The sequence below is a fragment of the Thalassophryne amazonica genome, chromosome 23 (genome assembly GCF_902500255.1).
Source record: "Thalassophryne amazonica chromosome 23, fThaAma1.1, whole genome shotgun sequence".
NCBI lineage: Eukaryota > Metazoa > Chordata > Actinopteri > Batrachoidiformes > Batrachoididae > Thalassophryne > Thalassophryne amazonica.
Window position 1 is genome coordinate 23,029,814 of NC_047125.1, and position 23,952 is coordinate 23,053,765.

The following is a 23,952-nucleotide window of genomic DNA, read 5'->3' on the forward strand; positions in this document are numbered from 1 at the left end:
CCTAAAATTGTTTCCCACTCATAATGCCTTTCTTTGACATTGTGCAAGACGGGTATTAGGCTCGGCTGAGGAAATAACCAGAGTTGAATTTGTGTTCTGTCCTGGGAGAGTTGTAGACTGTCATCTGCGTCACACTGTATAATCCAGAGATATGCACCAATGAGCCTCAGAGCCTGTATCTTATTTACGGTCAATATAGGCCCTTTTTATTTGCCGAGTTACAAGATGATAGCCTTTATTATTTTTTGTGTTTACAGAAAGGAGGTGCTGGACCCGTCTGGCCATATGTGTCTGTCCATCCATTCATCAGTGCATTGTACAGGGTATTTGCCTCGGCTTTCCCAAAGTCTTTCCCAAAGATCTCATTAGAGTGCCGCTTTGGGAGTTTTGCTCATATTCGTGCTCTTCTGTCTCTTTCCTCAGATCTGGCTAATACCTGCGGAGGCTAAGTCCATTGCTAAGCTACCCACCTCTGACTTGACTGTGAAACACTTGCTGGAAACGATGGTACAGGTAAGCTGTTGAGCGTTCCTGCAGACCGTTTAGCTGTTTGCATTGACTGTATCCTAGCATTCCTTCCGGCCCTTAGCCGACCTTCTAGAACTCAAATGAAACATTTCAGCTGCAGTTCATTTGCCCTCGGGGGTTGTCCTGAGAGCTGTCAGCTTCACTTAATATTGTCTGTACGTTGAAAATATACATAAGTACCTCTTAGCGTCACTGCCACAGGAATTCTCCAAACAGTATTTACACGCTGCTGCTGCTGCTGCCAAACATCTACTTGTCTACTCTGAACTTTTCCCCCTCCCCCCCTGCTTTTGGAGGATGGTGTGTGAATATTTGTGTGTCTCCATGTCCATGAGTTCATGATCATTATTGGAGAAGAGACAGGTGAATAAATAGCCTTGCTTTGCCACATGCAGAGCGCACGCAGGTTAAATTATTTACACCCGCGTTGTAAATCTTCACTTTGTTCCTCGTCTCGCGGTGGTGCGAAACACATCTGGTACATTTTGAGGTGGCAGTCGTGTGTGTGCAGGACGGAGGCTCGATGGACGGGTGGTCCAACAGTCCAGACGTTTTTGTCTAATCGGCACATTTTGGGCATTTTCTTCATCTTCCTCGTTAATGATGTGTGTTAGTTTGCATGCCGCGGAGACTGTTGGATCCCGTCTGCACACAGCGAGCCAGGTATGTGTTGGTCTAATGTGTTTTTAGTGTGCGTATGTGTGTGTGTGTGTGCAGAATTGTGTAGCTGTATCCAGGCTTCTGGGGTCAAAACAAAACCTAGTTAGAGTCCACAGGCCGAGCGGGAGCGTGCAGCGCGGTAATGTGAGCGTCATTAGTTTGGCTGGGAAGCTCCTCTGCTATTAACTAATGGATTCTCAGCCATCTGCTCTGAGGGGCTTGACTGGTTACACATTTCCCCGAGATCGGAGCGGGCTGATGGAGCCGTCGTTGCTCTGTCTGTGCCCAGGCTCACTTCTTATCACGCCGCCTGTCCTGCTGTCAGGCAGCCACCTCTGATTGGTTAAACACCTCAGTCTCTTCACATAGTCTGCATCACAAACGAGAATTTAAACAGAAATGTTTAAAACCGAGCACCATTTTTTTTTTTTTTTTGCAGTGTTTAACAAACACAGTTTCATGTTAACACCTGGCAGCTGCACAGTCTGAGCGGTTGGACATGTCCAGATTCAGTTTCAATTTTCAGTTTATGTTCATTTATATAGCATCAAATCACAACAGAGTTGCCTCAAAGCGCTTCACACAGGTAAGGTCTAACCTTACCAACCCCAGAGCAACAGTGGTGAGGAAAAAACTCCTCTGAGGAAGAAACCATCAAGCAGACCAGACTCGAAGGGGTGACCCTCTGCTTGGGCCATGCTACAACATAAATACAGAACAATTCACAGAACATTCACGGACGAATATACAAGAAATGCTATTGGCGCACGGGACAGGAGGATCGGCATTCCTGGTCCAGGAATGTGTGGCAAACAATTATGATGGCTGGGGGCGGCGGGTGATGGGTTGGGTGTAACTTCTTGACCTTGCTCACACGTCACTCTAGTTGTTTTCGCTTCTTGTCTGCCTTTAGTTCCAGCAGGCACATCCATTTAAACTGAGTTCTTTTGTTGGCGATAATCCTGCATCTGTTTCAACTTAATTAATTGCAGTGTAAACAGTTACCCGTGACATGCACAACATGCGCTGAGTTACACTTCATATCCCCCGAATAACTGCAGGTTTTTGTCCCACATGTGATTTTGAACTTTGTATCTAAAAATATCACACAGTCACTGAGGTGATGCATCTTCATTTCGATGATGCGATTGTTTTCTTTTGCTCACTGGCGCTGCGCCTCATTAATGCACTTTAATATGTCACATTAATACACGATGAGGCACGGCTTTGACTTCACACGGTTAAAGGACACGAGAAAAAAACTTTAAATGTGTATATCTCAATTAGTGCCAAAGAACAATCTATGTTACACTTTGAGATAAACCATTATTTTGAATGTCCAGGCTTGGTGGATGTATAATGATCAGCCTACGCTTATGTTTATTTCAGGCACAACTTTTTGGTTGAATCTCACAAAATACATTTTTGAGCAATGCTACTAACAAACCAATGAATGGCAATGAAAACTTTGCTTCCTTGGTGAAGGTAAGTGAAGTTAAAGTTTGAAATGGAGTTCATGACCATGTGAACCCAAGATACACACCAGTGAATACGATTATATACTCACATATATATTAAAGTACTGCAAAGCAATAATTTTGCATTATGAACTCTTACTAACTTTAAGTTGAGGACAATTTTGACGTGTGGTACACAAACGCACTATAATGTGCAGATAATTCTGACACTTCCTGATAAATGGCATTTAGTAAAGCTAAAAGTTTCTGCCTTGGGGAAACAATGAGACAGTGCGCGACCTATCTTGTCAGCTTCACTGGGAGTGACCTCTTTCTTCTACTCGGGCTGGAAGCAGAAATAGGTTACGGGCCTATTGCTGATGGGTCTCCACAGGACACGAGCTGTAATAGATTTTAAACAGACCGACTCTCAGTGCCGGAGAATAACGTTACCACCTGGGATCCTTTTTGGAAAAGGCCTTTGAAAAGCTGGTCTATTTACCTGCTGTGTGCCACTTAGAGCGCTCTACATCTTTCTCTCCCGGCTGTCAGTACACTTTCAGTCATTTGCCAGGTGACGTTTATGAAAGCTTTTCAAATGCCACAAAATATTGAGCTGAAGGCCCGTCACCGCTCCTTTCCAACAGGCCTTTATCAGTCCCCCTGTGTATGAAGTGTGATGTGATACTGAGACCTAAAGGGTTTCAGTTCCGTGGTCACTACGGGAGGATGCAATAAAGATGAAACAAAACATCAAACCACTCTGGTAAGATTTAAGCAAATGGTTTACCATCCACAATAGAAATGTTTTGAACTGGATGCAGCTTAGAGGATTGGCACGTGACTTCCACAGTCCAACCCCACCTTCTCGAAAGAGTAACCGTTTATCTCGCCAGCCTACTGTTGGATCATGCCCAAGGGAATGTGCTGCATGGCGAAAATGTCGTACCTAACACTACCTTGGTATGTAAGTGATGCAAGTAAAAGGTAGTCCAGTGGTACCCAAGAGTTCTGTGAAGAGACCAAGTACCGAAGACATCCAGTGGTGGCCTTACATCACTGGTGAGCGTCCAAGTCTCACAACCATACAGTAAGACAGGAAGCACCATGACCCCGAAGACTTGAACCTTTGTCCTCTTGCAGTCTTCTGCATCTCCAAACCCGTCTGTCCAGGGATCTGATGACTCCATGGGCAAGATCTTCCCAGACTTGAACTCAGAGGCAGAATACTCAGAGACATCAGTACCTCTGCACGTTTAGCATTTTCACCACATGTAGATGCGTTGTTTGTTTTTGTTTTGTTTTTTTCAAATCATTGTGCTCCATTCAGAAGTCCAACACACTGAATTTACTTCAAAAAAGTTTGAAAATGGATCCTCACTTCTCCAAGTAAAGTAAGGAAAAATTCATTCATTCAAATTTTTTTTATCCGTTTTCTTATGGGAAGACATGGCAGTTCATCAAATTTGTTTGCCCTCAAACTGACAAAAGACTGCAGTTTAAAAAGACAGACTGCCGAACCTCAGTGGTCCTGATATCTATCACTATGCTGCTGCTGCTACTACTGATATCTATTACTGTTTTTAAATTTGCTTGATATGTTAATGAAATGTTTTAAATTGTTTTACTGTTTTAACTGGCAGAACATTTACAAATATTGCCTCAATTAGAAAAATTTCCTACAATAATCAACAAATGTGAGTGACAGTCAGAATTAAGGCTGATAAAATTAATGTGTCAGTTTTTGGCCGTTAATGGCGGGGTTGTTGTTTTGCTCCAGTTACTCCTCTGTAACATCATCTGGAATTTAACAGTTTGTTTTTTGTTTCATTCTCAAAAGAACTATGAGAACAAAGATACAGAATGTTAGCATGGCCAATAATGTGTTCATCTCTCAGCCCTGAATAGAACCAAGCAGGAATATAAGCAAGGATGACCAAGACCCCCCCAACCTGACAAATTCTGTAAGTCCATATCTCCCTCTATAGGTCAGAATTCAGGAATAACTTCACAGATACCAAATGTGATGAAAACACAGTGTGCAAAAAAGGAGAATGATCTCCCAAAGTATCCACACCAACATGACAAAATATTCTCTTTGGAGAAATGTTTTTGGACATGGTACACTCAGTGAAGATATTCGGCCATTTTTTATCTCTTCATTTGGCGCGTCTCCATCAAAGGTCAGCACATTACATTAGGGATATTTGTTGGCAACACAAGCCTACTCGCAAAACTGCACTGTACCTCTCCTCTCCTAGTGTCTATAGATTACATGAGCCAAATTTGAGAAAAATTGCGTGAGTAGTTGTGTGAATTCAGCCAGAGAAAATTTAATTGTTGTCAAATCGCTACATTTAAGAGTTGCAGACCTGCCAGTCCCTACACATTTTGATATCAAAGTACTCGGGTATGATTTGTTACTCAAAATTATGCTAGGTCAGTTTCAGTTTGTACAGGGGTCAAAAGTTAAAGTTGCTCCATTAATTTTGCTCCAGCAGTATTTGTGCTGAATTTGATGCTTGTATCACCATTTGAAGGATTGTTTCAGTTATCTGCTGCACGAATAGAGCATGAACTAGCTGCTGTCTGTTAGCTTGAACATGTGTATATAAGGCAACCTGAATTGAAGGAGAATTGCTGCTTTTAACAACCTGGACCTCATTTCTGGCATAAAATATGGTTGTTTACTCACCAATATAAGTTTGTAGTGATTAGAAGTCCATGGTTTAAACGACGTGCTCAGTTCAAATGTGACGCAAACATTTTTCTTCTTCTTCTAAGGTGGATTAGCACTTTTTGTGGAACACAGCACAAACTACTGGACAGGAGGAACCTAGCAGTCAATGTGACTCACTGATTTGAAAATGCCGGTCTTACAACCAGACATGTGGTGCTGTGACATGTCAGTCATCTGTGTCCAGTCAAATTTCAGGGGAATCCAGTGAAACCCCGGCCTCCACTCTCGCTCCATCCATGCCAGGAAGTGTTCAACATTTCCTATTTCACTGTGACTGAAAAGTTGGCACTTCCTGTTTGAGTGTGAGCTTGCCACTGAGTTCCCATGAGATTCCTTGGGATCTCGTCTGTCAATTCAGGAAGTGTTTGACATTTGAACATTTCCTGTTTTACTGTGGACTTGAATTTTGGCACTTCCTGTTTAGAAAGCCCTGTACCATGAGTGAGCTTCGCGCCGCTGTGCGATGTTTCGCTCTTATAAAGCCCACCATCTGCTGACTGTGATAAATTACACAAAATTCTGAACCACAGCTTCCATGAAGATCTGTTCCAGTGATCCAAGAACAAACATAATACCAGCAAAGTGCACCAGGAGACAAAGTCCTTTCCACAAGTGAGATGGTACGTGATCATAGGTAGATGGCAGAAAGGCATTTCCCTCTCGCAATCCTCTGGAGAGCAATCAAATAAAATGTCCTTTATGTTTGAGTGATTTAAACATAAAATGGGAACAATTTGTCGCAGAACTTTTCAACTCCTTGGCTTGAGTGTTCAAATGATGCATTTGTTATTACAGCTCATCATACTGCATTATCATTATTATTTAAAACAGTGCAGACTTTAAAATGCAGTGAGCCTCAAAAATAGACAATATCTGGATAACAAGACTCGAGCCAGATGATATATTTCCAATTTATTTTCTTCCCATACAGAAAGAAATGTAAACATGCGGCTACCTTGAGTGGTCAGAATAATTAATTCAAAAATTATCAAAAAATAATACAGTGGTCTGGTCATTTAAAAGAAACTTATAGTTTATCTGCTCAACCCAATGGATTTTCAAGTGCTTTATATACCACATAAATATAAAATATTACCAACATTTAAAAGAAATTGCAGCACATAAAGAGGTTTCCAAGTTCTTATAATAGCAATCTATTACCAGCATAAGTGGAGGTAAGACAAACATGTCAGTGAACTCCATTTCAGCACCGCTTCACCCAAATTACGAAGGAAAAAAATTGCTTTCATATGTTGAGGTTTTGAAGTTCTCCATCTCTAAGAGTACTCCCATCACCTCAGTATAATGGAGGTGAAGGAAATTAAATTTGTGATGCTAAACATAAAACCAAACATGGGGGCTGGACTGAAGAGCATTTTGTCTTTCTAGAAACTGCCCGCATTCTTGTGTATATACGAGGTCTATTAGAAAACTATCCTACCTTTTTATTTTTTTAAAAAACTATATGGATTTGAATGACGTGCAATTACACCAATCATGCTTGAACCCTCGTGCGTATGCGTGAGTTTTTTCACACGTGTCGGTGATGTCATTTCCCTGTGGGCAGGCCTTGAGTGAGACGTGGTCCCGCCCTCTCGGCTGAATTCCTTTGTTTCACACGCTGCTCGAGACGACGCGCGTTGCTTTATCAAAAATTTTTCTGGACCTGTGAGGAATATCCGAGTGGACACTATTCGAGAAATTAAGCTGGTTTTCGGTGAAAAGTTTAACGGCTGATGAGAGATTATTGGGTGTTTCTGTCGGTGTAAGGACTTCCCACGGAGCGGGGACGTCGCGCAGCGCTTCCAGGCGCGTCGTCGGCCTGTTTCGACCTGAAAACATCCTAATGTAAGGCTTAATTCACCCAGGACGTCGTGAGAGAACAGAGAAGATTCAGAAGAGGCCAGCATGAGGACTTTATGCGGACATTCCACTGTTTAAGGACATTTTTTAATGAAAGACGTGCGCGCAAATTCGCCGAGTCGTTTCCGTGACGACTCAGCGAATCTGTGTGCGCCGTGACAGGAAAAACACTTCCGTGTTGAAAACCATTTGTAAAATTCAGGCGGCTTTTGATGGCTTTCAACAAGTGAGTAACTGAGAAATTGTTTAACAGCTTGGGCATGTTCCAACTTGCCCGTTAAGGTTTCCAACGGAGGTGTTTTTCCTGTCGCGACCCCCCGCGGTCGGGTCCGGCCCGACATGCGACTCTGCCCGCATGTTTTTTCATTACAAAATGTCCGTTAACAATGGAATGACCGAATAAACTCCTCATGCCGACTTCTTCTCAAAGTTCTCTGTTCTCTGACGACTTCCTGGGTCAACAGAACCTGAAATGTGAAAGTTTTCAACTTGAAACGGCGAGACGCTGCCGCCTCAAAGCACAGATCGCCGTCAGGCACCGTGGGCCGTCCTTACGGCGACACTACCAGACCAAAATCTCTCATCAGCCGTTAAAATTTTTACCAAAAACCAGCTGAATTTATCGAATGGTGTCCACTCAGTTGTGCCTTACAGTTTTGAAAAAATTTTGATCAAACAAAGCAGCAGTCTCTGAGCCATTCCTAAACAATGAAAAAAATCGATGAGCGGGTGGGCCACTCCTCACTCAAAGACTGCCCACAGGCGAATGACGTAACCGACAGGCGTGAAAAAACTCTCGCATGCCCACGAGGGTTCAAGCATGTCTGATGTAATCACACGATTCAAATCCATATGGTTTTTGAAAAAAATAATAAGGTCAGATACTTTTCTAATAGACCTCGTAACATCACACTAGTGAAATTACACAGAAACGTGCACAATTTTTTTTCATTCAAAATATAATGGGCTGTTGAGGAATCTTTGCTGTTGAGCAGTCGTACCATTATTGACATTTTGATCGCTATTTCTAGTACTTTTCCTAATTCTGAAGTGGGGAAAAAATATTTCAAAACCACTTTAACATCAACCGATAACTGACCGGAACAGTTGTACTTGTGTTACTGAGCTAGTACCTTTGTTGAAGATATACGACCAGAATTTAGTCTATGTTTCAGTGACCCAAAGACCACATCTGTACATAATTATCCCAAAATCCATTTTGAAATGACGTTTATATAATTGTTGTGTATCTTTTGTCATCATTCAGGACAGTTGCTGTTATTGCAGTAAAACATGTGGTGCATTGAAACCGTCTTGCACAAAGAAATGTTGACATACACCAAAGATGTACAATGCACCAGAAATTTACATTGTTGAACTTTAGCTGGCTTTGGCTATTGTATGCACAGCCAAACTGTGTAGATTCAAGAACAAAAACAAAAAATGCTAATGCACAAGTTATTACAAACACAATTTAATACTAGGTAGAAATATGTAGCTTGTAAACAGTACTATTGATGATCTACTAAATGCTGTAGTTCTAATAGAATTAAAACAGTAAACATTTAATTACATTAAGAAACAGGAAAAGTCAGACTTTGTGTATCACTATAGCACACGCACATTAATCCACACTGCAACACAGCAGTAGATTACACTTCTGCTGTCATTAGTGTCTAATTGCCTCCATTTGTTTTTATCTGCCTCTATTCCTAATTCCCCCATGATCCCCTGTCTGTTCCTTTCACTCTCTCACTGTCCGTCCATTTCTCATTTACTATGAACACAACAACATCCATCCCTCGGGGGCCCTTCCCAGAAATTACGCATTATCACCCCTCGCTTTGACATCGACGTGTTGGCGCATTTATCACACCTATCAGGATGCGGCATCAACATGCAATCACATCCGCTGTCTCTTGAGGGCTGTAGCTCAACTGGCACACATCGTACCCAGAACGCTGAACATCCAGATGTATCTGTCAGCACTTGGATGCTCATACACACACACACACACACACACACACACACACACACACACACACACACACACACACACACACACACGCGTACACACTAGTTGTAATACAAATCTGTCTCTCTGGTGGGTTCCTCTTCCTACTGGTTTAGCACGGCTCCCACAGGCACAGTCGAACACTATCCTGTTTAATTGAGTGTATCTCATCATCTTCAATGAGTCCTTGCCAGTCTAATCGGTTTTAAGAGCTCCTTTGCTTCCTTCCGCCCTTTACACGCCAAGGGAGTCCATCACTGTGTTGTATGTGAGCATTTGAAAGCGATAGGGTTAAGCTAAGTGAAGCGGATTCAAGAGACAAGCGAATCATCTTGGTGACATACTCGTAGTTTAAAGAAGACCAAAGTGCAAGACAGACACATAGGCGGTTTGATAAGTCTACCTTTTAGCTGTCGCTATTTTGTTGTGAACTAATGCACTGGACGTTTTTGTCATAGTTTGATAAGACACATCTAAAATTCTGAATGCAAGGTTCCTCTGGAGGTTTTCAAACTCACCAAAGAAACCTCACAGGACAAATATTCTTACACATAGTTCCGCTAATGTCAGTGGACTCATTCCACCGATGTTCAGGAGGAAGAATGTTGCGTCTGCCTTCAGATAGTATTGTTTTGTAATTTTTTACTTTGGAAACAGTTGTGTAGGTGGGATGAGTTTAGAACACAGCTTTTCCTCCCCAACAGAAGGTCCCTAGTTTGAGATCACTCATGCCCCATTCTTCTTGTAGATCTGGGCCCGTATCCGCGTTGCAACTCGAAGCCTTCTGAAAGAGCTCCTAACTTAGCCTAAAATTTCCTGGCAAGGAATCCTAGCCTAGGAGAGATCCAAGAGGTGTCTGAGACAACTCTGAGCAAGGAGTAGACAGAAACTCCCATCTTTGTGAGGAGGCAGGGTTGACCCCATTGCTAGGTATGATGCAGTCCTCTAAGATCTATGATTGTTTCCCAAGGTAAAGGGAGGAGAAATTAAAAAAACAAATGCATGCCACCCTCCTAGTTATGAATGAACAGTGAAATCAACCGATCATATAAGCTGAACTGGATTTAGATGTTAACTTTGTTATGATGATGAAACCCAGCAAAATTACAAGAATTGTTAAACAGCTTGAAAATGTTTGAGCGTACCTCATTCACATGCAAATATCTATATATTAAAAGTCTGCATGTGAGTTTCAGTATGTTCATTGTGAGTACATAATATAACTGTAAATACATTAAAAATACATGCGTGACACAAGAAAGTGAAAACACTTATTTCCATTGTGGTCCATTTAAAATCAAATGACAAAATATAATGTAATAATAAAGGAAAATAAAAATATTAATAATACAGACAATAATAATAAAAAATAATAATGAAAACAATGATAATATTAACAGTGTGTATATGATAACAAGAACCTAAACATTTTATAAATACATTAAGACAGTAAATGAAGATAAAATAATTACGTAGATCAAGCCAGTAGTGTGTTACTGACTCACTGTCATCCTACAAACGGCGAATATCTTCTCTTCCTCTGTCTTTTCTGCCATGTTCTCTGCTTAAGACACTCTTAGGTTTCTTAAAAGTCCTCTTTCCTACTCTTACCAGTTTGGCACCTTAGTGTTGTGTGGGCCGCTGAAGAGGAGGTACTGCTGGCCCACCACCACCAGATGGCGCCCTGCTTGGAGTGCGGGCTTCAAGCACGAGAGGGCGCCGAAACCAGTGGAGTGACAGTTGTCACATCATCACCACCAGCTCTCACTCATCTACGTCAACCTCCATAAAAGCCGGACTGCAACTCCACCTCCCCGCCGAGAAATCAGCTATCATTCAGGTAATCTTCTCTGCTGAACTAAAACATTGAGTAATACTCTGAACTTCTTTGCAGCTGTTTTCCTGTGGTGTTTTCCTTATCTGTGGGATTGGCGTTTGGTGTGATCAGCAACGGCTTCGCTTCACACCCCAACCAGATAAGTGATTAGACAGGAGCTGCACGAGTGTGTGTTTGGAGGTGGAGGTGCTCCCTCCCAAAAGAACACAGACTGTGGGATTACTGAGTGTGCGAACTCACACTCATCAATACTGTTTCTGTTCTCTGCCAGCAGTACCAGGTCTGACTGCTGAAGACAGTGGCCACCTGGGGCGCAGGGCTTGGCGGCTCCGGTGTTCTTCAGATCCGTTGGTGGTGGAAGCTGTGTGGGATCCGGCTCTTCTCTCACCAGACGTCTTTTATCTTCGAGCCTGCCCACACGTCACCTTGTGTATAATTGACATTCCACAATATTGTTATTGTCTGTACTTCGTTGTGCGATTCACAACATTAAATTGTTACTTTTTGGCTTATCCATTGTCCGTTCATTAATGCCCCCTGTTGTGGGTCCATGTCACGACACCTTCCCAACAGGATTTCTCAGCCAGCGTCATGGATCCCGAGGGGCGTCAACCAGAGCTTGAACAGCCAATGGAAGAGGGAGGTGCACAGGCGCCAGCAGGAGGTGTGTTAGGTGAGCTGCAGCAAATTCTAACCGCTTTCACTGCTTGGTTGGATCTGGTAACCGAGCAGAGCGTTATTCTCGATCGGAGGATGGAGGCTCTCACCGCCAGGGTGGAGGCGCGTGATCAAAGCGCTGCTGCAGCACCTCCTCCTGCTGGTCCCTTGTCAGACACAGACGTTCCACTGGTCGTTCAACGACCCCCCCCCCACCGTCCCCTGAAGCATACATAAGCCCTCCGGAGCCGTACGGAGGTTGTGTCGAGACGTGCGCGGACTTCCTAATGCAGTGTTCGCTCGTCTTTGCACAGCGTCCAGTCATGTACACGTCAGACGCTTGCCGGGTGGCTTATGTTATTAATCTGCTTTGAGGAGAGGCACGCGCCTGGGCTATGGCGCTCTGGGAGCAGAACTCATGGCTCCTAACGTCATACGCTGGGTTTGTAAGGGAGTTCAGACAGGTTTTTGATCATCCCAACAGAGGCGAGACCGCTTCGAGCGTGCTACTGTCAATGAGACAGGGGCGCCGGAGTGCAGCCGAGTATGTGTTTTATGTAACACCTTCTACCTCCCGAGTGATTTTGGGTTTTCCATGGGTGTTGAAACACAATCCCCGGATTGATTGGCCGTCTGGGGTTGTGACGCAGTGGAGCGAAACCTGCCACCGGGAGTGTTTAGGATCCTCGGTTCCACCCGGTGTGACAGCTAATGAGGAGGTCAAAGTCCCCCCCAATCTGACGGCGGTGCCGGAGGAGTACCATGATCTTGCTGACGTCTTCAGCAAAATCTGGCACTCGCCCTTCCCCCTCACCGACCGTACGATTGCGCCATCGATTTGATCCCGGGCGGTGAGTATCCGTCCAGCAGGCTGTACAACCTCTCACGTCCGGAACGCGAATCAATGGAGACCTACATCCGGGACTCCTTAGCTGCCGGGTTGATCCGGAACTCCACCTCCCCGATGGGCGCGGGTTTCTTCTTTGTGGGTAAGAAGGACGGCAGACTCCGTCCATGCATCGATTACAGAGGGCTGAACAAGATTACGGTTCGCAATCAATACCCATTACCTCTGTTGGATTCGGTGTTCACCCCCCTGCATGGAGCCCAAATATTCACCAAACTCGATCTTAGGAATGCGTACCACTTGGTTCGGATCCGGAAGGGAGACGAGTGGAAGACGGCATTTAACACCCCCTTAGGTCACTTTGAATACCTGGTCATGCCGTTCGGCCTCACAAACTCCCCCGCGACGTTCCAAGCGTTGGTTAATGACATCTTGCGGGACTTCCTGCATCGGTTTGTCTTCGTATATCTAGACGACATACTCATCTTTTCTCCGGACCCTGAGACTCATGTCCAGCATGTACGTCAGGTCCTACAGCGGTTGTTGGAGAACCGGCTGTTTGTGAAGAGCGAGAAGTGCGAGTTCCACCCCACTTCTTTGTCCTTCCTGGTGTTCATCATCTCCTCCAACTCCGTCGCCCCTGATCCGGCCAAGGTTGCGGCGGTGAGAGATTGGCCCCAACCAAGAAGCCGTAGGAAGCTGCAACAGTTCCTCTGCTTTGCAAATTTCTACAGGAGGTTCATTAAGGGCTACAGTCAGGTAGTTAGCCCCCTGACAGCCCTGACCTCCACTAAGGTCCCCTTCACCTGGTCGGATCGGTGCGAAGCCGCGTTTAGGGAGTTGAAACGCCGGTTCTCGTCTGCACCAGTTCTGGTGCAGCCTGATCCTAATCGCCAGTTCACAGTGGAAGTGGATGCCTCTGACTCAGGGATAGGAGCCGTGCTGTCCCAGAGCGGGGAGTCCGATAAGATTCTCCACCCTTGTGCCTATTTTTCCCGCAGGTTGACCCCGGCTGAGAGGAACTATGATGTCGGCAATCGGGAACTCCTGGCGGTGAAGGAGGCTCTTGAAGAGTGGAGCCACCTGTTGGAGGGAGCGACGGTGCCCTTCACGGTTTTCACTGACCATCGGAACCTGGAGTACATCCGGACCGCCAAGCGGCTGAACCCCAGGCAAGCCCGCTGGTCACTGTTCTTCGGGCGCTTTGACTTCCAGATTACCTACCGCCCCGGGACCAAGAACCAACGATCGGATGCCCTGTCCCGAGTGCATGAAGAGGAGGCCAAGGCTGAGTTTACAGGCCCCACAGAGACCATCATCCCCAAAGTCCACTGTCGTGGCCACTCTCACCTGGGACGTGGAGAAGACCATCCAGGAGGCCCTGACGCGGAACCCGGACCCGGGGACCGGCCCGAAGAACAAACTGTACGAGTACAGAGGCCAGAGCTGCGGTTTTGGACTTCTGTCATGGTTCCAAGCTCTCCTGTCATCCCGGGGTGCGCAGAACCATGGCAGTGGTCCAGCAGCGCTTCTGGTGGGCGTCTATGGAGGCCGACGTCTGGGACTACGTCCAGGCCTGTACCACCTGTGCCAGGGGCAAGGCTGACTATAAGAGGACTTCGGGACTCCTCCAGCCCCTACCGGTACCTCACCGCCCCTGGTCCCACATCGGCCTGGACTTTGTCACGGGCCTCCCGCTGTCCCAGGGCAACACCACCATCCTCACGATAGTGGACCGGTTCTCCAAGGCGGCCCACTTCATGGCCCTCCCGAAGCTCCCTACGGCCCAGGAGACAGCAGACCTCCTGGTCCACCACGTTGTGCGTCTGCATGGGATACCAGCGGACATCGTCTCAGACCGTGGTCCTCAGTTCTCCTCTCAGGTCTGGAGGAGTTTCTGCAGGGAACTGGGGGCCACCGTGAGTCTCTCGTCCGGGTATCACCCTCAGACAAACGGACAGGCAGAGCGGGCCAACCAGGAGCTGGAGCAGGCCCTCCGCTGCGTTACCTCCGTGCACCCGACGGCCTGGAGCGCCCATCTGGCCTGGATCGAGTACGCCCACAACAGCCAAGTGTCGTCAGCCACCGGCCTCTCCCCGTTTGAGGTGTGTTTGGGGTACCAGCCCCCATTGTTCCCACTTGTGGAGGGAGAGGTCGGTGTGCCCTCAGTCCAGGCCCACCTCAGGAGGTGCCGCCGGGTGTGGCGGACCACCCGTTCTGCCCTGTTGAAGGCCCGGACGAGGGCCAAGGCCCATGCAGACCGCCGGTGTTCCCCGGCCCCTGCATACCAGCTCGGGCAGGAGGTGTGGTTGTCGACAAAGGACATCCCACTTCAAGTGGAATCGCAGAAACTCAAGTACAGGTTTATTGGACCGTTTCCCATCCTCAAAGTCCTCAGCCCGGCCGCAGTGAAGCTAAAGCTGCCAGCTTCACTGCGGATCCATCCTGTCTTTCATGTGTCACGGATCAAGCCCTACCACACCTCACCACTCTGCACCCCTGGACCTGCACCGCCTCCTGCCCGGATCATCGACGGGGAGCCGGCATGGACCGTGCGTCGGCTCCTGGACGTCTATCGTAAGGGTCGGGGGTTCCAGTATCTGGTGGACTGGGAGGGTTATGGCCCCGAGGAACGCTCCTGGGTGAAGAGGGGCTTCATCCTGGACCCGGCCCTCCTGGCCGATTTCTACAGCCGCCACCCGGATAAGCCTGGTCGGGCGCCAGGAGGCGCCCGTTGAGGGGGGGTCCTGTTGTGTGGGCCGCTGAAGAGGAGGTACTGCTGGCCCACCACCACCAGATGGCGCCCTGCTTGGAGTGCGGGCTTCAAGCACGAGAGGGCGCCGAAACCAGTGGAGTGACAGCTGTCACATCATCACCACCAGCTGTCACTCATCTACGTCAACCTCCATAAAAGCCGGACTGCAACTCCACCTCCCCGCCGAGAAATCAGCTACCATTCAGGTAATCTTCTCTGCTGAACTAAAACATTGAGTAATACTCTGAACGTCTTTGCAGCCGTTTTCCTGTGGTGTTTTCCTTAAGTGATTAGACAGGAGCTGCACGAGTGTGTGATTGGAGGTGGAGGTACTCCCTCCCAAAAGAACACAGACTGTGGGATTACTGAGTGTGCGAACTCACACTCATCAATACTGTTTCTGTTCTCTGCCAGCAGTACCGGGTCTGACTGCTGAAGACAGTGGCCACCTGGGGCGCAGGGCTTGGCGGCTCCGGTGTTCTTCAGATCCGTTGGTGGTGGAAGCTGTGTGGGATCCGGCTCTTCTCTCGCCAGACGTCTTCTATCTTCGAGCCTGCCCACACGTCACCTTGTGTATAATTGACATTCCACAATATTGTTATTGTCTGTACTTCGTTGTGCGATTCACAACATTAAATTGTTACTTTTTGGCTTATCCATTGTCCGTTCATTAACGCCCCCTGTTGTGGGTCCGTGTCATGACACCTTCCCAACACTTAGGAGCTCTCTTAAGGCCTAAGGTGCTTTGCAGACAACTTTCATCTTACCAAGGGAAAATTCTAAGAAATGTCTAAGAATTCGAGGAATTCTAAGATTTTTCTTAGAATAACGTCACTAGGAGCCATTTTTAGCCATTTTGGGATGCTTCGTGGATTTGGCCCTGGAGCTGTCAGGTTAAGTCATCCGGTGTTAAACTGGTGCCAAATGAACATGAGGCTCCATACCAAAGCCACTGTGGTGACCCTGAGCAAAACAACAGGAGAAGACAAAGGAAGTTTGTTTTTACACAGCTAGACATCAGTTGGAGTCAAATCTGGTTAGTAAAGGTAAAGGGGTAACGGCTCAAAGCCACAGTTTGCTGCTTCAACTACAATGACTGTGCTGTGTGGACAGAATCCCTATGTCTCTTTCTTTATTAGTGAGTATCAGCTTCCAAGGGTCGAGGGACTAGTCCCAACTGCATGCTTCTGCCAGACTGGAAAAGACTTTAATCTCAATGTAAATGTGATCCACATGAGTCTCGGCTGCTTGAACTTCCACTTTGTCGTGTTCTGCTTTTAATCAACACTTACACTGTGTGTGTCAACACATTTACTTTCACACCATATACACCACAAAACTCTGCTGTATTTGGTCTTTGAAAAGTCTCTGAAATATCAACATTTCAGCTCGTGTTCCTCTGTTGGAAGCAAACATAGTGCCATATTTTTTCCGGAGTATAGATTTCAGAGGTCTTGGTATGAATTATAGTCCGGAGAATCACCTCTTCGAGGCCACTGCATTCACTTCAAATTTTTTGTAGAATGTTCTGTTGTGTTTTATAGAATATAAAATATAGGTTTTGTTATCCGGGGTGTGTTGTGGCAGGTCGTTGACCATTTTTCCCCATTGTAAAAAAAAAAAGAAAAAAAAAGGTGAAACTAAAAAATAAGGGAAAAATACAAATGCAATTTTCAGGAAAGTGAATGGGACAGATTTTTTTCTCCCATCATGACACACATATCTCTACCCCCCCCCTTCTTTTTTCTTTTTTATTCTTATTATTGTCATTGTGATGATGGAATCTGTTGTTTCAACTTAATTGGAATGCTTCATCTCTTTGGGGGCTCAGACAATCAAGCATAGATGCACTCACCTGGATGAGTGCACAGTACTAAGGACTACAGAGACGTACACGCAGACACTCAAGCAGTGGCTATACAAACACAAATAAGAACAATTGAAGATTGAAGACTCGCACCCTGCCCCCGCCCTGATCAGTTTCTCATTTGCCAACACAACAGCACATTTGTGCCTTGAGAAATGAATTTCTGTGAAGATGCAGATACTGTCGTGCAGTACGTTTGACATAAATGCCCCTAATTTTAATATTTTATATTTTGGCAGGTCATCAAAAAATTTCCATGACCCTTTGTAAATTGCTTGTGTCACAATCTTGTCACGCTTCATTGCATCTACTGCACCATAGACCACCACAGGCCCTGGATAGCAACTGTCCAAACAGACAACTAGCCCATCTCCACTTTTCAAATGTAATATCTGCTGCAGCCAGGTGAAGTGAAATGCATCCTTGTCTTGGTGAACTGGGGTGTGCCCCTAATTGCCTAGGTGAACTGGGGTGTGCCTCTAATTGCCTAGGTGAACTGGGGTGTGCCTCTAATTGCCTAGGTGAACTGGGGTGTGCCTCTAATTGCCTAGGTGAAATGAAGTGTGCCCCTAATTTTAATATTTTACATTTCGGCAGGTCATCAAAAAATTTCCACGACCCCTAGTAAATTGCATCATACTCGTATACACAAACTGGATGTCTTTGGTACCAGTTCTCTCTATGGGATCTTAGGAAGACTTTGTGTCAAATAAGCAGGTACTTAAAGAAACGGAGGTATACATTTGCATTGTGAGGGATCATCAGCTGTGACATCATGGCCATGTGGCACGCTTCACACAGTTGCCATCGTGTTGAGGACCCCAACAATTAGAAGAGGAGAACACCCAGGTATTTACCTGGCTACTATCAGAAGGTGGGAGCAGATCAGTTACACAGTGTGGGGGAAGCAACAATGCGTGGCACCAGTTGATATTACATCAGTGGAACCTTTGATATCTGCCGAGGCTATACCAAACAGTGTTCCCTGTCTTAATTAACAAATCAGTTTTTTTTTCCGTATGTACTTGCTAAACTAGCCATTTAAAAAAAAAAATCAACTCAATCTGTAAAACTAATATTCTACTCCCCTGAGAAAAACCAACATAGCCCACAACACGACAGATGTGCAGTATAATACTATGATCAGATTTTATTTATTTATTATTAAATGTTTGATATCTATTCCAGTAATTTTGGCCAGTTGTCTGTTTGCAAATTGTTTGGTCTAGTCCCTATACATACAGTCTCAGTCATTTTATTACAATTATTAATATTATTTTAATTATTTTGTGTTGTTTTATGCGAAATGCAGAAAAATTCCCTACTTTGAACTATTGTTGATGATGATGAGAAAACTTTTCCGACATCTTCTACATCTTCTGTCTGTCTCTGCATCCAGACCCACACCCGTATTTTTTGGCCCATCCAAAGTTCTTCACCAAATTTAAATCGATTACCTGTATGTTTGTGTTTGTGAATAATCCTGATGACCAAAAAAAAAAAAAAAAATCAGACTGCCCTCACTTATCATGAATCTGTATTATGACCCAGTGGACCTGCAGCATTTATCAGGAACTGCACCAAATAGTACTTTTCTTCCCCTCCACTGAAATCCACACATTTCAGGAGAGTTGAAGTTTATTACATACACATTGTATACATTTGTATACACACAGCCAGAACACTTTGAGGCACTCATATAAGGTTTTATTGCATTCACACACTCACACCCTTGAACGTTTGAATGAGCACTTAACTGGAACTTGGTCAGAAATAATCCTGGACCAGTCGGGAGCAGCAGCAGCACTAATGGCTGCTGCTTACTAGTGGCAGTATGTTTGAGACGGCTTCATCATTTGATGCTGCCCCAGCTGGCTGCCGGTGTTTGGCCGCAGTAAAAACAGAAACATCTCGTTGTCTTGGTCGCCCCCACAGCCTCCTCCTTCCCTTCCTGCCACTCTTTGTTGCGTGTATAAAGACTCCAGACACATTTACGCAGATCCGGTTTATGAAGCGTCACACTGTGTTGTGTTGTACTCCATGAACCTGTACCTCTATCCTTGTGTCGCCTCATTTCTTTTTCTGAGCTCCAAGTGTTTTAAAGTACTCTTTGCCCTTGTGTTCTCGTGCCACACTCGAGACTCATGCAGAGTAATTGTGTGCGTGTGCTTTAAGCCTGTTCCGTGTCTCAACCTCGGGTCTATTTGCATTTCTTCTCAAGCTTGTGCGGTTTTAACTTTTCCTTTATTGTTTCTTTTCAAAATTTCTCTTCATCCTTGTCTCAGTTCTTCCTTTCTCACTCCCATCCTTCTGATAAACTTTAACTCTGTACTTTCTCCCCATTTCTTTGCATCTTTCTCACCCTCTTTTTTCCCCCATGCCTGCCACCTCTTCTTTCATTTTCTGACTCAACACCTTGCTCTTTGCTCTTCTATTTCTGGTCTCCATCTTCCCCTCATGCCAGCTTTACCTCCCCCTGCTTTTCATTATCTATCGCTCTCCTTCTGTACTTCTATTGTCAAACTTGTCCCACCCATGTGTGCACCCACACAGACAGAATCATGCCCGCACACCGATAACACAGCGTTCGATACACTCCGTCTTCAGACCACTAATATGATGTGTATTTGCTTCATTGCCTGTGGCAAGGTGAGAAAAAATGTGAAGATGACTTTATGAGAACAATAGATAACTGAAATATCAAGATTGACCTGATGTACTCCCATTTGCAGGATTTAGCTACATGGAGGTGGAATCAAAGTAAGGCCATAGGATTATACATGGAACACAGTATGTTTTTGAAATCCCAGTGTTTATGGAAATTAACCAGCATCCTAAATGACCATATTTAAACTATATTTAAAGCTACAGTGTGTAGGATTTAGGGGTATTTGTTGGCAGCATGAGCTCTTCATATGTACATGGCAGTGGGCCCCCTCATGGAGGCCGCCATGGAATAGCTCCATGTTGGTACAGTAACGGAAAAGGGACAAACTTACTCCATTTTTGCTTTTTGACAATGCGAGCAGAAGACTGGAAAAAAATAGAAGAGCAGTTAGTGGTTGCTCCCCTACATGCTAGCAGGCTAACACATTTGAGAACCCTCAAAGGAGGATCATACATATTGTTTATCACAACAGAAGGCAAGTGGGCATGAATCCCCATTTCCAAAAAGCGAAAACATGAAGGAACCAAAATCATGACCGGCTTAACAGATCCATTTGGGACGTGTCCAAGTGTACATTTCTGTTGAAGTTGCGGACAATAACCTCAACAAGAACAGACCACCTCTGTGCACCAGTGCACTGCCAAATCCTGAAGCCACAGGACCAGAGCCAATAAGAAGGCATACCCCAGTCACTGGTGACAGGCACACATCCATGCCATCAAAACCAGACCGACCTACACTGCCCAGAAGAGTTGCTCCCCTGTTGTGTGTGTGCCCTGCGCCCATGTCTTTGTCTTGTGTTAAGTGTTTTTGGTATTTGGTCCTCTGTCTCTTTCTGTGTTTACGTTGGGTGTTGTCTTCTGTTATGCATCCCTTTTTGTTTTCAGTGTATTGTTCACTCCCCGGTTGTTGGCTCTCATCTGTGTGTGTCCTCCTGGTGGTTCTTCCTCTGTCTGTCCTTGGTCTGTCTCTCCATCATGTTTGTGATCAGTGTCTCTGTGTTTTGTTGGCATGGTCTTCCTCATTTGTCTCTTTGGTTTATCATGTTTTGTTCCCTCAGTTTTGCGCTCTATTCACCTTTGAGTTAGTTTTTGGTTATGTTCAGTTCTTGCCATAGTTTGATTATTGATTGTTTCTTTAGTTCTTTGTTATGTGTTAGTTCTTCTTGTTAATTTTCCCAATGTTACACATTTGTTTTGAATTATGTACTTGGATATATATTTCGGTTTTGTGATTTCCTCTGTCTTGGTTATGTTTTATTATTGTATGTTTTATTTCTACTCACCTTCAGATGTCTGTTTAGTTTTTATTCATCCTTGTGTTAGGTCAGTTGTCACATGTGTCTTTTGTTCTGTCTCACACACCTGTCGTTTATTAGTTTATTTAGTATTTAAGCCCTCACTTGTTCTCTGTTAGTTGCCGGGTCATTCTCTCTGTCTCTTTGCATTCCGTGTAAGTATATTTTCATAGCTATTTTCTTGTCATCATCATTGTGATTCGTGTTAGTATTTTCCTGTGTTTTCCCGTTTTGTGCCACCACCGTATTTGGATTTGTGTTTGTGCTCATATTTGCTTCACGTACTGGTTGGACTGTTTTCACAGTGTTTGGGAGAATAAATCACCTGGTTTTGACACACCTCCTGTTTGTCAGAGTCTGCATTCTGGGTTCACTCCTTCTGCTAATCTTGACACCCCCACAGTCACAAACAAGCTCCAGGCCTATTCCACCCACCTTTCCGGACCACCAGACACAGGCTCTGAACAAAACTCATTCTAAAGCCCTTGCACAGTTACCCACGAGTCCTATGGAAATTGAGGCCATATCCAGAGACTCCCATATATAACCCTGGGAACTCAAAGTTGATCCCCAGATACACCCAACCATCTGGCCAAGGGTAGGATCATGAAATCAAGCCCCCTCCCCAACTCATACCCACAGGATTCTTAGTGATATCGCCGTTGTTCTTTCATCACATTTGTAACAGGAAAGTCTAGGCAGAAAACTGAAGCAGTGTTTTGTCTGCTGTTGTGTTCCTGTGAAATGGATCGGTTTGACCCAGCACAAAACATTGTAGTCCCAGTATGGCTTTTACACAGTAAGTGGAGCATGCAGTAAATACGCAAGCACACACCAAAGAAACAACTGCCATTCATTTTTACACTTCCCAGTAGATGCCTCTACATCTGCTGCAGTTGTTTATAGATGATAGGGTTTTTATTGGATGTGTGCTGAATTGTGCATGTGTGAAGTGTTTGTGGTGCAGCCTTTTCATGTGAAAAATTAAAGTTATCCTTCCACATTTTAAAAAGAATTATCACCCCATTTTCCAGCAGTCTATACAGTAATAACCTATCATTTACAAAAACACACGATGCAATTAAAATAGCAATTATATTGCAATCCGGAAAGTGGTCTTATTTTTAGCACTTAGATGTTCTGAAGTATCTTCTGATATTGGGGCCATTCACTACATTTGCCCATCTCTTCAGCTTCTAGTCTGTCCATCAGTCTGTCTTCATTACACCCGTGCATGTTAGCATATGCGGGTATTGTATTGTACCATATGTATGTGTACCAACTATTTAGTTTAGATCCAATTTGGACCAAACTCTGTAGAATGATTGAGGGTAGAATTAATGAAGTTACTAGATGTGTCCTTTAAGTTTAGAAAAAAATAACGCCGGTTTTGCAGTAATAGCACAGCCCACGGTTCAACATATGTAAAGATTCAGTCCTTTGGAAAATTAATTTATTTTTTATTTCATTGTTTTGCATATTGTCCTATTTGATGGAAATCAATAAAACATTCCCTCCCTTGTTTGGAGAGAAAGGCGGACATTGTGATTCACCATGCATTATGGGAAATATGGTATTAGCCGTTGCAGAAAAGTTTTAAGTTTCAGACCATAAGTGATGACCTGAGTGAGGGGAGCGCCTTATTAAATCAGGGATTTCCAGTGGATTTAATTGTTCATGTGTCTTGAAACATCATCTTTTAGAGCTCGCCAGCATCTTATAACATTCATACGCTAGCATCATATGACATGATGCTAGCGTATGAATGTTAGCAAGAGCTGAATGTATCCTTTCTAAGCATTTTTTTGCAAATATTTGTAATAATATAGCTTGTGCAATTTCAGAACAGATCTAATAATTGTATGCTCCAGTATTTCCACAGAGTGAAATTTGTTTAATTTGTTACATTAGCAGCCTAAGCCACCAATAATAAAAAAAAAAACATTTGCAGTACACAAAAAATATGCTTTAATGAAAGATCTGAAGATTAACCCGTTAGCTTTGTTCAGTAACTCTGAGATGAGGAGGTGAGGATGTGTTTGGTCTTCATTTGTCCTGCGCAAACTCCAGCTCTTTACCCATTTATGAGTTGGCCATGATGTAGGTGGAGCAAGCACCAGGGGTGTGCAAAATTCAGAACTGAATTGAAAACATTAAGTTCTTTCGGCTTCTCCCTTTTCCACACAGCAGATTTGATATGGATCTGCATATATTGACTTGGCACAATTTTTACACTGGATGTTGTTATGTGTCGACGCGGGTTGAGGAGCGGACCTGCGTCAGATGGAACCCAGCGCTACAAATAACCAGAAAAGCGGTTCCAAAAACAATATATTTATTTCACCCGCTGTGTTTAAAAGGTGTAAAAACAAAAATAGCGTCCTTCTGGTGGAGTGACTGTTGGTACGCTCTCCAGTGCCCGCAAGGATCAAAGCCCGGCGCTCCTGGACCCACTACCACCACCAAACACTCCCCAGGTGGACACGACAAACTGACTCTCTGTGAAGCAAAGAAGAGGTGAGGTAAGTCAGCAGTTACAACAATAACTTTCAAAAGACACACGCTATCAGCAACACATTCAGGTCTGTATCTTTTTAACTCTATGCAAATGAGCAGCTTCTCACAACAGGTGGAGGATCACCCATCCGCATGCCACAGCAGTGAGAAGCAAGCTGCACAATTCTCATCACAATTCAAGTATACTGTGTAACAAAACACCAAGTTACCATCAACAACTAGCCAAACACTTAATCACCTTTGAT